The 14,573-nt window shown below is 53.0% G+C and overlaps 1 pseudogene; it reads left to right on the top strand.

The window, feature by feature from the left end:
• The first annotated feature begins 888 nt into the window (after window positions 1-888).
• On the top strand, window positions 889-12,087 carry LOC128830341 (C-type lectin BpLec-like; annotated as a pseudogene).
• Window positions 12,088-14,573: the final 2,486 nt, after the last annotated feature.

Here is a 14,573-nt window from a genome sequence, read left to right as displayed (position 1 = left end):
GTCACGGGGATCCCAGCCCTCACCATGAGGTGCAGTGACTATCACCCCTCCCCTCCGCCCCCTGCCCCAAACACACAGTGTTGGCTTCCCAGACACTCAGTCTCCCTGGAGCTGGAAATATGAGTGTGATTCAAATACCTGTTAGTGGGGGAAAGGCCCCGGGGTGGGGTCAGTGGGTGATAACACGAGAGGCTCCATGTTTCTAACACCGAACTGGTCTCTAGTCAGAGAACTATTGCAGAGGTGCTGCACCTGCAGCCGGCATTCCAGCCCTGTGCACACAGACTGGCCTCCATCCTGGTGGCACTGGGGCCTCTTCCAAACTCTTCCCTCCTCCCACCTGTGCCCTCCCTCCACGTTCCATGTAGGTGGCTACTGTGCGGACCTGCCAGTCCCAGCACTGGGGAGAGAGGGACAGCAGGAGATGGCAAATGCCCCGTCTGAGGACCACTTTGCTCTGTAAACAGGACCCTGTTGCCTAGGACCCAGGCCCTATCTGAGTGACCCCGGCCTCCCTGCTGACCCCCGATTCCTCCCCACCTGAGTCTCTGGCGGTGCGGCTTGCAGAGCACAGTCACTGAGGAGCTGGGACCTGGCTCCCTGCCGGGTCTCCAGTTCTGTCCCTGGGGCACGGCTCGGTGAGGGCTAGAGGCAGAAGGGCCCTTTGGAACCAGGGACATGGGCTCCGAGCTGCATCCCCTCAGGCTGGGGGACGGGATCCCTCTCGGGGCCCTTCCAGCCCAGCCAGGTCACTTAGAAAACAGCCCCAGCTGCAAAACGCCTCCCCCTGTGAAATGCCACGCAGGGGAGAGGGGTCGCTCCAGGGGGTGTCTCAGGCTGTCATGCACCATCTCCCTTGTGTATATTCCCCCCAGGGGAAGCGAGAAGATGGGGTCAGTCGCCTACTTCAGCCTCTGCCTCCTCGGCTGCCTGATCTTTAACCCCGCGCTGGAAGGTGAGTCCCTGCTCGGAGCTGGAGACCCCAGGCTCTGTTTTCCCCCAATGGGAAGTGAATTCATTTCACTCAGGGGCCCTCAGCCCCATCATGGAGGAGCAGCCGACACAGCTGGGTCCCCAGAGCCCCTTCCCCACTAACCCCACTAATCCAGACCCCAACCAGCGGTTCAGCACCTGCCTGAGGAGAAAGGCGGCTTCCTGCTGCCCCTGGCTCTGAGTGCAGAGGGAATCCCTGAGACCTCCTGGGGCTGAGTGTGAGAGACAGGCTGGGAGCTAAACCCGCCCCCATCTGCTGCGGCTTAGAGGGGGACTTTCCCCATCGGGGCAGAGGGGTCCCCTCCCAACCAGGGAACAGTATGTGCCAATAACATCCCAGACAAGTGACAGCCATCTCTTTTCACTGGGCTCAAAATGTCGCCTCTCCGTGAGCTTCATCCCTGTGCTATGGATAATCCAAACCCTGTGCAAACAAAAATCCTGGGATCCACAGAGTATTTCTCTCCCCGGCACCCCTTCCTTACGTATCCCCACAAATCTCTGCACTTACTCCACATACTGCTAATCCCTTCCCCCTCCCATCTGTCACTAGCTCTCTGCCTTCCCTTCCCTCTCTGGGCCCTCAGCTCTCAGAGAATCGTAGAAATGTAGGGCTGGAAGGGACCTCCAGAGCTCACCTTGTCCAGCCCCCCACGCTGAGGCAGGACCAAGTAAATCTACATCATCCCTGACAGGTGTTTTTCCAACCTGTTCTTAAAAACCTCCAGTGACAGGGAACTCACAACCTCCCTTGGAAGCCTGTTCCAGAGCTGAACTACCCTTAGTGTCAGGAAGTTGTCCCTAAAATCTAACCTAAATCTCCCTGCTGCAGATTAAGCCCATTGCTTCTTGTAATAGGTCCGTGCCGGGGCTCGACCCTCCTGGGCGGAAGGGGAGCCACACCGACTCACTACTGCTGGAATAAACAGCCAGTTAGTTCAGAAGCTCCGGCCCTCCGGTGCAGGGGCGGAGCAAAACTGACAGCTAGCTCAGGGCTCAGGCCCTCAGGTGCAGGGGCCGAGCTGACAACAGTGAGTTCAAGGCTCAGGCCCTCAGGTGCAGGGGCTAAGCAAGCAAACAGTTAGGGAGCCCAGGCCCTGGATCAGGGCGGGGCACACACAGTTACAGCTCAGGCCCTCTGGTGCAGGGGCTGAGCGAGCAAACAGTTACGGAGCCCAGGCTCCTACAGCCGAGCGTTGGGTGAGGGGGAAGCCTGCCACCCGTGCAGGGGGTGGCAGGGGGGAACGCAGGCCCACCCACTCCACTGCGTTCCAGCCCGGGGCCCTAGCAGCGGTTACTGCCGCTGCTGGTCAGTGGGGTATCCTGACCGAAACACACTGACATTGGCTCACATTCATCTGCAACCTGACCGGGGTCGGCTATCCCCGGGCTACTTCCAGGTTCCCCCTCAGAGCCTACCTCGTTCGTGGCACCGGGCTCGGGCCAGTCCAGCTGCATGGGCTCCTCTCGGCCAGGGCTTGGTGGCAGGTCCGGCAGCTCTGCCGGGAAATCAGGCCAGTTGCACTCGGGCGGCTCCTCCGGGTAGCAGCAGGGGCGGAGGGGCTCTGGGGCGGTCTCGCCTTCAGGGTTAGTGTGGGGGGGCTCCCAGGGTTCCTCCCAACGACGGGAGCGGACGGGCTCCGGCGGCTCCTCCTCGTAGTGGGTCCGGGGCAGCTCCGGCCAGTTAGGGCCCTGGCCTCGGGCCTCGGAGGTCTCCTGGCCGGGAGCTCCCGGCCGCACATCTGCTCCCTGTGGTGGCTGGCGGCTGACTGAGCTCTGGCGGCCGGCCTTTATACTTCCTGTCCCGCCCCTTGACTTCCGGGGGGCGGGGACAGGCGGCGGTGGCTCCACCCACTCCGGTGCCTGCAAGGGTGCTCCCTCTTCTGGGCAGGAGGGGAGCCACACCAACTCACTACACTTCTTATCCTACCATCAGTGGATATGGAGAATAATTGATCACAATCTTCTTTATAACAGCCCGTAATAGATGTGAAGACTGTTCTCTGGTCACTCCTCAGTCTTCTTTTCTATGGACTGAACATGTCCATTTTTTTAAACTTTCCTCACAGATCAGGTTTCTAAACCTTTTAGCTTTTTTGTTGTTGTCCTCTGGAATCTCTCCATCTTGTCCACGTCTTTCTGAAAATGCGGCACCCAGACCTGAACACAGAACTCCAGCTGAGACCCCACCAGAGCCAAGCAGAGCAGGACAATAACCGCCCGTGTTTTACATCCAACGCTCCTGTTAATACACCCCAGAATGATATTAGCCTTTTTCTCAGCTGCACCACATTGTTGACTCATATTTAATATGTGGTCCACTATAGCCTCCAGATCTCTTTCAGCAGTACTACCGCCTTGCAAGTTATTCCCCATTTTGTAGTTGTGCATTTGATTTTGCCTTTCTAAGTGAAGTACTTTGTACCTGTCTTGATTGAAGTTCATCTTGTTGATTTCAGACCAAGTCTCCAGTTTCTTAATGCCATTTGGATTCTAATCCTGTCCTCCAAAGTACTGGCAAACCCTCCCAGCTGGGTGTCATCCACCAAATTTATAAGCGTACTCTCCACTCCATTATCCAAGTCATTCATGGAAATGTTGAACAGTATCAAAGCCAGGAGAGACCCCTGGGGTACCCCACCAGACATGTTGGCCCAGTTTGACAGTAAACAAGTACACCTCCCCAATTACTCTTTGAGTAGGGTCTTCCAACCAGTTATGCAACCACCTCATAGTAATTTCATCTGGATCACATTTCTATAGTTTGCTTATGAGAACATCATGTGGGACTGTCAAAAGCATTACTAAAACCAAGATATACCAAGTCTACAGCTTCCCCCACTTCATGGGGCCAGTAACCCTGTTAAAGATGAAAATTAGGTTGGCTTGGCATAATTTGATATTGACAATTCCATGTTGGCTTTTTCTTTTAACCTAATTATCCTGTAGATGCTTACAAATTCATTGTTTCATAAATTGGTCCAGTGTATTTCCAGGTTTCAAAGTTAAGCTACTGGTCTATAATTTCCCAGATCTTCTTCATTCCCCTTTTAAAAGACAGTTAATATGTTTGCCTGTCCTTCCTGAACAAGCTATACCCCTCTCTACCAATATTCCAGTCAGGAGATTTATCCCACCAAGTCTCTGGGATGCCGATTAAGTCATAATGTAGCTTATATACTAATACTTCCAGTTCTTCCATTTATTCCCCATACTCCTTGCATTTGTATATAGACATCTGAGACGTACAGGAGATTCCCGCAGTTATCCCTCTTGTTGCTCCTATGATTCAATTGTAATTTTCCATTTCCCTCCCAACATTTAGCCTTCTGATAAGGTCACCTGTGGGATTTTGTCACCCGTCCCTTTTGAACCTACTTCTAAACCCTGCTCACTAGGTTGGCAAATCGGTGTGTGGTGTCCCTTCAGCCTCTACTATACGCCAATGTCCGCAACCTCCCCTCTGCTCCCAGCCTCACCAGTTTCCCCATGACACCCAGTGCTCCCCACCCTTACCCTATAGTCCCCTGTGTACTCTGACTCAACCCCCTTGATACCTCACCCCGTCATGTTCCCCAATGCTGCACAGAAGATAGGAGGTGACCATCTTCCTTGAGGACAGCCCAGTTCCTGTCCCCTTGGAAGGAAGACAGTGGTAATTTTCAGTAGGTCAGACGCACTGCCACAGACAAAGGTGGCAAGGAAGTGTCAGCTGTTTTAACTGAGTGGCTTCAGCCCCATTGAAAGTCATAGGAGATAGTGGCCATTTTGACAGAGGACAAAATTTCACAGCATTTTTGGAGATCCAGATAAGCTAGAATGATGACAACTGACAGCTCTGCTCCCATTCTCTTCTCCAAAACAGCTGCTCCCCACACTGTCCTCTCTCCCCGTCTTGGACGAGGAATACGGACCACATCCTGTCGTCGTGGCTGGCTGCACTACAACTACCAATGCTATAGGTTCTTCCCCGAAAAGAAGACCTAGTCAGAAGCTGAGGTATGAGGCTCTTCTCAGGGATCCACTGGGCGGGGTGGGTTAGTGGGCAGGGGCTGAAGGGGTTTGGTGACATCACCATTGGCCCCGGGGTATTCCTGCAAAGGTGGGGTGGGGAAGGCTGGTGCCAGGCCCTGGGGCTCAGGAAGAGGCACCGAGAGGGGGCTGTCTCCCCTCACAGCCGTCCCTGTTCTGGCTGCAGCCTGATGGGGCAGGACCCCACACCAGTGCCAAACAGTGTCCTCCTGCAGGGAGGTAACAGGCCTCGCCGATGTCCCTGCTGCAGGTGCAGTGTCAGCATCACCGCAGGGGGTCCCATCTCGCCTCCATTCTCACTGAAGCAGAAAGGAAGATGGTGGCCAACTATATCACCCGGTCAGGCTCCAAGGATTACGTCTGGATCGGCCTCCATGACCCCGACAAGGTGAATGCTCAGCGCCTGGTTTGCCTCTGGCAGTTGCGTCTCCCATTGGCTATTTCCCAGGGGCTGGGCAGAGACCCTGGCCCATGAGCCCTTCATAGGGGCTGCAGACTAAGTTCCCTGTAAGCTGTGCGCAGCCTATGAAGTGCCACGCAGGTGCTCAGGGAACCCGCCCAGACAGGACCTGCCATGGCTGGGGAGGGGCACTCCTCCTCCAGCCCCAACTCAGCCCCAGACCTGCCTCGGCCAGGGGAGGGGCACCCCCCCAGACCCCAATCCAGCCTCAGCCCAGACCTTCCACGGCCGGGGACAGGGCGCCTATCCCACGGCTCCAACCCCAGAGCTGCTGCGGCGGGGAGAGGCACCTCTCCCACCCAGTCCAGGTGCTGCTGCGGGGAGAGAGAGCTGGGAGAAGACCTCTTTCTCTCTCTTCACCGTAGCCCTAGGGCAGCTTGCACCCCAAACCCCTCATCCACGGCCCCATCCCAGAGACCGTAGCCCAAGCTGGACCCCTCACACCCCTGTGCCCCAGCCCTGAGCCCCCTCCCACATTCCGATCTCCTCAGCCCCACTTCCACCACATGAATTTTGTCATGTGCACCAATATGGAGGTGATGTGTCACACATCAGTACACAGCCAGCACAGACAACAAAAAAAGCATGTGGTAAGAAATTTTTTGCTTTGAATTCATTTAGCTTGTTAAGTTATAGGTTAGTTGCATTTTACCTTTTATTTTCTTTGTAACCAATTCTGATATTTATGCCTCATTACTTGTGATCACTTAAATCTTTCTTTGTGTAGTTAATAAACGTGTTCTATTGTTTTATCTAAACCAGTGTGTTTGGATTGAAGTGTTTGGGAACCTCCATTTGAGATAACAGGGTTTGTGCATATCATTTTCTATTAATGAAATGATGGATTTTATATGAGCTTGTATTGCCTAGAAGGAGAGAACTGGGCAGTACAAGATGCGCATTTCTGGGGACACGTCTGGGACTGGGAATTTGCTCGTGTTAATCTGTAATATAATTCAGGAGTGGCTGGCTATAGCACTCATACAGTATAGCTGGGAGTGATTTACTGGCTGACGGCTGTGTCTGAGTGGCTCAGGAGTGGTTGCTCTCAGAGCGAAGCAGTGTGAAAGGCACCCCAGGTTGGAGAGTTGAGGGGACACAGCTGTCCATCCATCCAGCTGATACCCTGGGCAATGTCAGAGTGACACAGTGAGTCGCAGGGAATATGCCCGGCTTGTTGTTTTAAGGGAGGTTTACATTTTAAGCACTGGACTAGCGATTTTAAGTGAGACTCAGGTGTGGTGATTGCGGACGGTTACAGGTTGTTGCTTTCTGTGCTTATTTCGGGTCAGGGGAGTAGAAACAGTAAAGCGTAAAAACAAGTGACCGTGAAACAGTTGTAAAGTCAGACCTGGGGAGGAGGGCAGGCAGCAGAAAAAGAGAGCGAGAACGCTAGTTCCAGAGGTGGGAAGCAGAAATGAGACAGAAAAAAGCAGCTATTAGACTGGAAGAAAATGAGATGGAGCTGAAGGAGAAAGAGGCAGCCGCTGCGCTGGAAGCTGAAGCCCATAAAAGAGCCATGGAGATGAAACAAGAAGCCGAGGGGAAGGAAAAGGAGCAGAAATACAGTCTAGAACTGCTAGAAAAGCATGGACGGCTCCCAGCGTCTCCAACATCTCCCTCCACTCAAAGAATCCCCAGCTGTGTCCTGCATACAAAGAGACAGACTGCACTGAACAGCACATGCCCACCTTTGAAAAGCTATGTGAAGTTCATAACATTCCTGAGGAAAACAAGGTCCCCACACGGATTGCAAAACTGCCTGGTAAAGCTCGGAATGTAATGAAATGATGGACTTTCTATGAGCTCATATTGCCCAGAAGAAGAGAGTTGGGCAGTGCAGGATGCACATTTCTGGGGACAAGTCTGGGACTGGGAATTTGCTGGTGTTATATAATTCAGGAGTGGCTGGCTATAGCATTCTTACGGTGTAGCTGGGAGTGATTTACATGCTAGAGCAGCATCTCTCAAATAGGGCCACCGTATGAACAGGGGACCAGTGTGATTTCCCCACCTTCCTGAGGGCGGTGGGGCTTGGGCTTCGGCACTGGGGTGCTGGATAACAGGCTCTGGCTGTGTGGCGGGGGACTCCATCCCCCAGCCATGGGGTTTCCGGCTCCAGCCCTGGATTCAACCCTCCCACTGCTCCTGGCCCTCCCTGCCTCCCTCCCCACCTTCCCATCTAGGGCTTAATTTGTCCCGCTGCTTGCAAAGGCTGAGTAAGGGTACGTCTATACTTACCCGCTGGTTCGGCGGCAAGCAATCGATCTTCTGGGATCGATTTATCGCATCTTGTCTAGACGCGATAAATCGATCCCGGAAGTGCTCGCTGTTGACGCCGGTAATCCTGCTCCACGAGAGGAATAGGTGGAGTCGACGGGGGAGCCTGACTGCCGCGTGTGGACCCGCAGTAAGTACCTTTAAGTTTGAACTAAGATATTTCGACTTCAGTTACGTTATTCACGTAGCTGAAGTTGCGTATCTTAGTTCGAACTGGGGGCTTAGTGTGGACCAGCCCTAAGTCTGCTGTGAAAAGTGATATTAACAAATATACCAACAACCCTTTTCACAGTAGCATATTTACTAGCTAGCACGTCTAAAAAACAAAATCAACCAAATAAAGCAAAACATGCGAAGCACCTTCTTTGTGTTTCTATTCTGTTTAGGTCCAGGGAAGAACAGAGACAATTGTACATCACTTTTATTATTGAGTCTGCCAAAAAAAACCCCAAACCCTCCATCAATAAATTACAATGATTTGGACGTGGATCTGTACATATTTATTTGTTTTTCCTAAAATTAATAAAGTAATTTAGGAAAAATTGTCAGAGCGGCCACCAGCAAGGGTTGGTGGCCACACTGAAGCCACCAAAAAATGTGTTGTGACATCCTCTGTGCTAGGGACTGTGTGAGAACAGATCAGGAGCGGTAGCTCTCACAGAAGAGCAGGGTAAAAGGCACCCCAGGATGGAGAGTTGAGGGGACACAGCCCTCCATCAGTCCAGATTATACCCTGGGTCACATCACATGGGGTCAGGAGGCTCCCTGAACAGCACGCACAGACTCAGCCCAAGGATCCCTTGCCCAGACTGGAGGCTGGGCTGGACCCAGTGCGGGAGGAGTGAGAGGCTCTGTATCCCGTTTTCTAGTGTCCTCAGCCCTCCAGCTCCCCCCGGCCTGGCAATGGATTGGATCCAGTTCTCTAACCCCCCAAAGCCAGTGAGTCCCCCCATGAGCTGAGGCCAGGCCAGAGCCAGCACCCCCAGAGGTGAAAGGCCCCATGTCCCCTTCTCTGATTCTACTGCGCTAGTCAGTCCTGCTAACTTGGGGCCAGGCTGACGCTGAGCCCACTAGAGGGGGAAAGGCCCCGTATCCCATTCACTGATCCATCCAGCATCTCCATCACAGACACACTTTTATTTTGCTTACACAGGACAAGATCACCCACCTTAAAACCACCAGTGCCCCCCGGGGGGCTGTGTCCACTAGGGACTAGAACACACTGCAGAGTGACTGCGTCATGGTGTGAAGATTTGTTAATACAGGCAAAGAGCTTGAAAGGGAGAAGGTGAAGTTCATGTGCTAAGTGTTACTATTAGATCAGCGTCTCCAGGTCCCGTCCCCCTGAGCTGGCCTCTCCCCACCCACTGCCCCACGGCCCTTCCCCGACTCTCCCACTGCCTGAGTGGGGCACTTCTGTGTTGGATTTAGGTGTTTCTATGGTGCCTTGTTACCAAGGTCTCTTCTCCGTGGGATCCCACGACCTTTCTCCCCTGTCTCTGCAGGACAGAACCTGGACATGGACAGATGGCTCCCTGTATCGCTACAAAGCTTGGAAAGCTGGAGAACCACACAACCTGAACAACGAGTACTGCACTGAGCTGCTGAAATACAGGGGTAAACAGATGCTCAAATACACATGCACCAACAAAGGAACCAAGACAGGACCCTGGCCACACACTCCAGCTCTCTCTGCGGAGATGGCCTCCTGTCCTGTCACCCTGCCTCTCTCCCGCAGCTCACACTGCCGCTCTCTCTCCCCTGATCTCACCTGGTAACTCCTCCCCCACGGGTAGTCCCAGTTTGAGGCTCAGCTCCAGTCAGAGGCAGGCCACACAGTACATTAGGCCCCAGACGATCAGTTAAAGGGAACGACCAGAACATAGACACACACACAAAATGGGAAATGAGTGTGTTGGAAGGAGTATCGCAGAAAGGGATCTGGGGGGTCATAGTGCATCACAAGCTAAATAGGAGTCAACAAAAAGAGCAAACATCATTCAGGGATGTATTAGCAGGAATGTTGTCAGCAAGACGCGAGAAGTCATTCTTCCACTGTACTCTGTGCTGATTTGGCTTCAACTGGGGTATTGTCTCCAGGTCTGGGTGCCCCATTTCAGGAAAGATGTGGACAAATTGGAGAAAGTCCAGAGAAGAGCAAGAAAAATGATTAAAGGTCTAGAAAATATGACCTGAGGGAAGTTTGAAAAAACTGGGTTTGTTTAGTCTGGAGGAGGGAAGACAGAGAGGGGACATGATAGCAGTTTTCAAGTACATAAAATGTTGTTATAAGGTGGAGAGACAACAATTGTTCTCATTAACCTCTGAGGATAGGACAAGAAGCAATGGGCTTAAACTGCAGCAAGGGAGGTTTAGGTTGGACATTAAGAAAAACTTCCTCACTGTCAGGGTGGTTAAGCACTGGAATAAATTGCCCAGGGAGGTGGTGGAATCTCCATCATTGGAGTTTTTTAAGTACAGATTAGACAACACCTGTCAGGGATGCTCTAGCTAATATTTAGTCCTGCCTTGAATGCAGGGACTGGACTAGAAGACCTCTCAAGGTCCCTTCCAGTTCTATGATTCTATAACTATCGCACACTTGTTGATATGCAGGTGGGGTATGGATTCTTTGGTTTGATGCATTGGTGGCTTTTGCCACTCTGATTCTGGAGGCAGACAGGGGGCTATTTTGGCCCCAGGACAATTTAGAGCAGCCTCAGGGCTGCTCTGACCATGGCAGTAACAAACTGGGCAGCCAGAGCACAGGGGCTTCAGCCACACCCCTGCCTGTCCCCTATGCTGGGGAGGCCAGGGCTGGGCAGGGCAGCTGTATCTCTGCTGGGTTCCCCTCTGCAAGAAGAACCCCTAACTAACCATTAAGCCAGCTTCCTGCTGTCCGTGTTGCTGGAGTGGTGTAGCAGGGTGGAGCGGGGCTGAAGGCCTTGTCCCCTTGCTGGAAGTAGGACATGGAGCTGGCTGAACAGGGAAATCTCACTTGCTAATTCATGAGTAACTCATTCTCCCTGGGCTATGCTAGGAACACGGCCCCGCCCACCCTCCGATGCTCCTGAGTCGGAGTGTTCAGCAGCGTTGGCACAAATGCTCTGTCCCCCAAACTCACACTGGGCAGGATTCCCCCCCCACCAGTCTCCTACTTAGAAGTGTCACTCATCCAATCCTGGAGCAGGAACAATGCCATGTGACCTGCACGACCAATCACACACAGCTAATAGTTGAAGTGAAACCTTTTGCAAAACGATTGTGGGCACCGTTTCTGAAGAACGCTCCCGGGGCTGTGGGGCTCTGCGAACGGGAAAGAGGGTGAAATTCACAGCAATTCATCAACCCCAATCCGTAGTGCTGACCCTAGGGCGAGATGCTGCCTCTGGGCCACGCCCAAACCCAGAGCTGTAGGAGATGGAGGTAGGGCCGGCTCGTTCAGCACAGAGCGAGCCGGCGTCCCTCTTCCTGAGCTTGTCTCCCCACTGGCAGCTGGCCAGGGCTCTGTGCTCTTCTTTCTGGCCTTTTGAGGGGAGGGGAGGTAACAGCAGGTGCAGCGTGGCCTAGTGGAATTGTAGGGACTGTTACTCAGGAGACCTAACTGCTATTCCCAGCCCTGCCACTGATCTGCTGGGTGACCTTGGGCAACTCACTTCCCCACTCTGGGCCTCAGTTTCCCCTCCCACCTCTTGTCTATTTAGACTGTGCGCTCCCTGTGGCAGGGACTGTCTGTGGGTGTGTGTATGAACACAGCACCTAGCACCAAGAGGCCCCGTCGTGCTCTCATCAGACACAATCCAACACAATAGAAGAGGGTCTCCCACTGTCACGCTGACACAGCGTCCCTCAGGAAGTGATGGAGCCTGTCTCTGTCTGAGGCACATGGGGCTTTGTCTCCAGCCTCTTATTCCTCGCAGCCTCATGCCCAGAAGCTGGGGCCTTCTCTCAGCAGGGTGCAATGGGGTGTGTGTGTCACTGTAAGGGCAGGAATGGCCCCACTCGCCCTTCCCCTGCCCCAGTGATTTCTGTTTTACTTTCTAGGTTTTAAGGAATGGAACAATGTTAGCTGTGCATCAAAACATGCCTTCATTTGCAAGTATGAACTCTAGCGAGGGGAGTCACACGCCTGCGCCTGAAGGGGGAGCTCAGCGTCTGGGCTCCTTGGGCATGATCAGGCAACGGCCCAGACTTTCCGATGCCTTTGCTGCATCGAGGGCCTGTCCCCTCCCTCCCTGAGAGACCAGATCTCACTTCCCCAGCTGCAAACTCTCTTCCCCCAAGTGTCTCTGTTCTAGTTACACGCCTGCCCCTTCCCTCCCTTCCCCTCAGTGGCTGCAGCCCACGAAAAGAATAAAGTCTCCTGAGCACGTAGTTCTGTGTGTGTCTCCTCTGTCCCATTCCTGGCCCCGCATAGAGGCGTCCATCCAGCCCCCTCTGACTGTGTCCTGAACCGCCCAGATCCCAGTGGAGGAGAGAAAGGGGACCCCCAGAGGGAGGCAGGGCCTTTTGGCTAAGGGACAGGACATGATCTCCCTCCAGATATCTGCAATACCCAGAGTTTCCTCTCTTCTGGCCCACCCATCTCCTCCTGGTCTCATCTCCACTCAGACCCTGAGCTCCTCAAAGCAGGGCCGTGTCTAGCTATTGTGTAAACATCATTGTCCTTCAGAGCTGGAAGCAGGACCCTGCACAGTGAGAGATAAAGCTGTAGCAGACTCCTGAGATCAGGCACTGAGAAGTACACCTAGCACACACGTCCCAGTGGGTACACAGGCTCCATGCACATCTACTGTAGGGTGCTACAGAAATCAAACTTCATTAATAGAGCAGAAGACTGAGCCAGGACTCCTGGGTTCCATTGCTGGCCTGGCCGCCATCGGCTTCCTGTGTGACCATCCCTGGGGAAAGCCCCTCCCCATCGCAGTCTGTGCGGTGGAGCTAATGATCCTGACCTGCTGCTCAGAGCGGGGAAGAAGGTAACACCCGGAGTGTCTGTGATGCACTTGGGGATCATCGGATGGACGTGTGACAGGTTCAGTCACAGAGACCCCCTTGGGACTGTCACCTGATGTGCTGAGACTGCCTCTGAGCCCGTTTCCTCTGCCAGTTTGGGCCTCCAGAACCCTGCCTTGTTGATCCAGACACACCAGTCTGCTCCAACACAGACCCAGGGTCCGAGCCATGTGCCCCAAAGCTTCAGACTTAACCCAAAACAGCTTAAGAAGTGTTCCTGTCTCTAGCACCCAGACACCCAGCTCCCAATGGGATCCAAACCCCTAATGAATCCGTTTTACCCTGTACAAAGATTATACAGGGTAAAGTCATAAATTGTCCCCTCTCTATAACACTGATAGAGAGATATGCACAGCTGTTTGCTCCCCCAGGTATTAATCACTTACTCTGGGTTAATTTATAAGCAAAAAGTGATTTTATTAAGCATAAAAAGTAGGTTTTAAGCAGTTCCAAGTAATAACAGACAAAACAAAGTAAGTTACCAAGCAAAATAAAACAAAAACACGCAAATCTAAGTCTAATACATTAAGAAACTGATTACAGATAAATCTCACCCTCAGAGATGTTCCAATGAGCTTCTTTCACAGACTAGACTCCTTCCTAGTCTGGGCCCAATCCTTTCCCCTGGTACAGCCCTTGTTCCAGCTCAGGTGGTAGCTAGGGGATTTCTCATGACTGCAGCCCCCTTTGTTCTGTTCCACCCCCTTATATACCTTTGGCAGAAGGCAGGAATCTTTTCTCTCTCTGGGTTCCCACCTCTCCTTCTAAATGGAAAAGCACCAGATGGATTCCAGTACCAGGTGATATGGTCACATGTTCTGCGAGACTCTAAGCCTCCATTCTTCCTGGCCTGACTCACAGAAAGGCTTGCAAGTAAACAGAGCCAGCTACAGTCAATTGTCCTGGTTGATGGGAGCCATCAAGATTCCAAACCACCATTAATGGCCCACACTTTGCATAATTATTATAGGCCCTCAGAGTTATATTTCATATTTCTAGTTTCAGATACAAGAGTGATACATTTATACAAATAGGATGACCACACTCAGTAGATTATAAGCTTTGTAATGATCCCTTACAAGAGACCTTTTGTATAAAGCATATCCCAGTTACGTTATATTCACACTTATTAGCATATTTTCATAAAATCATATGGAGTGCAACGTCATGGATGGTACCCTAGGGCAGCATTTCTCAAATTTTTTGCAGCCATGACAGCCTCCAAAGAATGGGCAGAGATTGGGGAGCATGGGGGGTGTTGTCCCACAAACTGTATACGTTGATAATGGGGGGGGGGCACAGTTTAAAGGTTTGTCTGCCCCTGAACAGCTCAAGTCACAGTGCCCCCCCCCGGGCAGGCCCCTCCCTTATCCTGTCTCCCCTCCCAGAAAGCAGCGGCCTCCTCCCTGCAGCCCCCACCTGTTACTCCTGAATAGCTGTTACCCAGGGCAGGGAGAGCTGCCTTGGTGTTCGCGCTGGCTCTGCCAGCAGGGGTGAGCAGCCTGCACCGCGCAACCTCCTCGGCGCTCCGGGCACAACTCCTGGAGAAACGTGGGGCCGGTGTGCATGGCGCCAGAGGCAGCTCTTGTCAGTGGAGGCAGCTGTGCCATTCGCTCCTCTGGGCAGCTCCCCCGCTCCCTCCTGGCCAGGGGACGGGGACCCTGGGACTCCGCCGGTGGCAGGTGAGTTCCCAACCACCTTCCCCAGGGTGAGCTCTCGCTGAAGGGCCACGGGAGGCAGAGACAGAGACATGGGTGGACACTTGGATGTATCTATACGCATGTTTATTTGT

The sequence above is a fragment of the Malaclemys terrapin genome, chromosome 1 (genome assembly GCF_027887155.1).
Source record: "Malaclemys terrapin pileata isolate rMalTer1 chromosome 1, rMalTer1.hap1, whole genome shotgun sequence".
NCBI lineage: Eukaryota > Metazoa > Chordata > Testudines > Emydidae > Malaclemys > Malaclemys terrapin.
The sequence above is the reverse complement of the archived record's forward strand: the minus strand, read 5'-3'. Positions and strand labels throughout refer to the sequence as shown.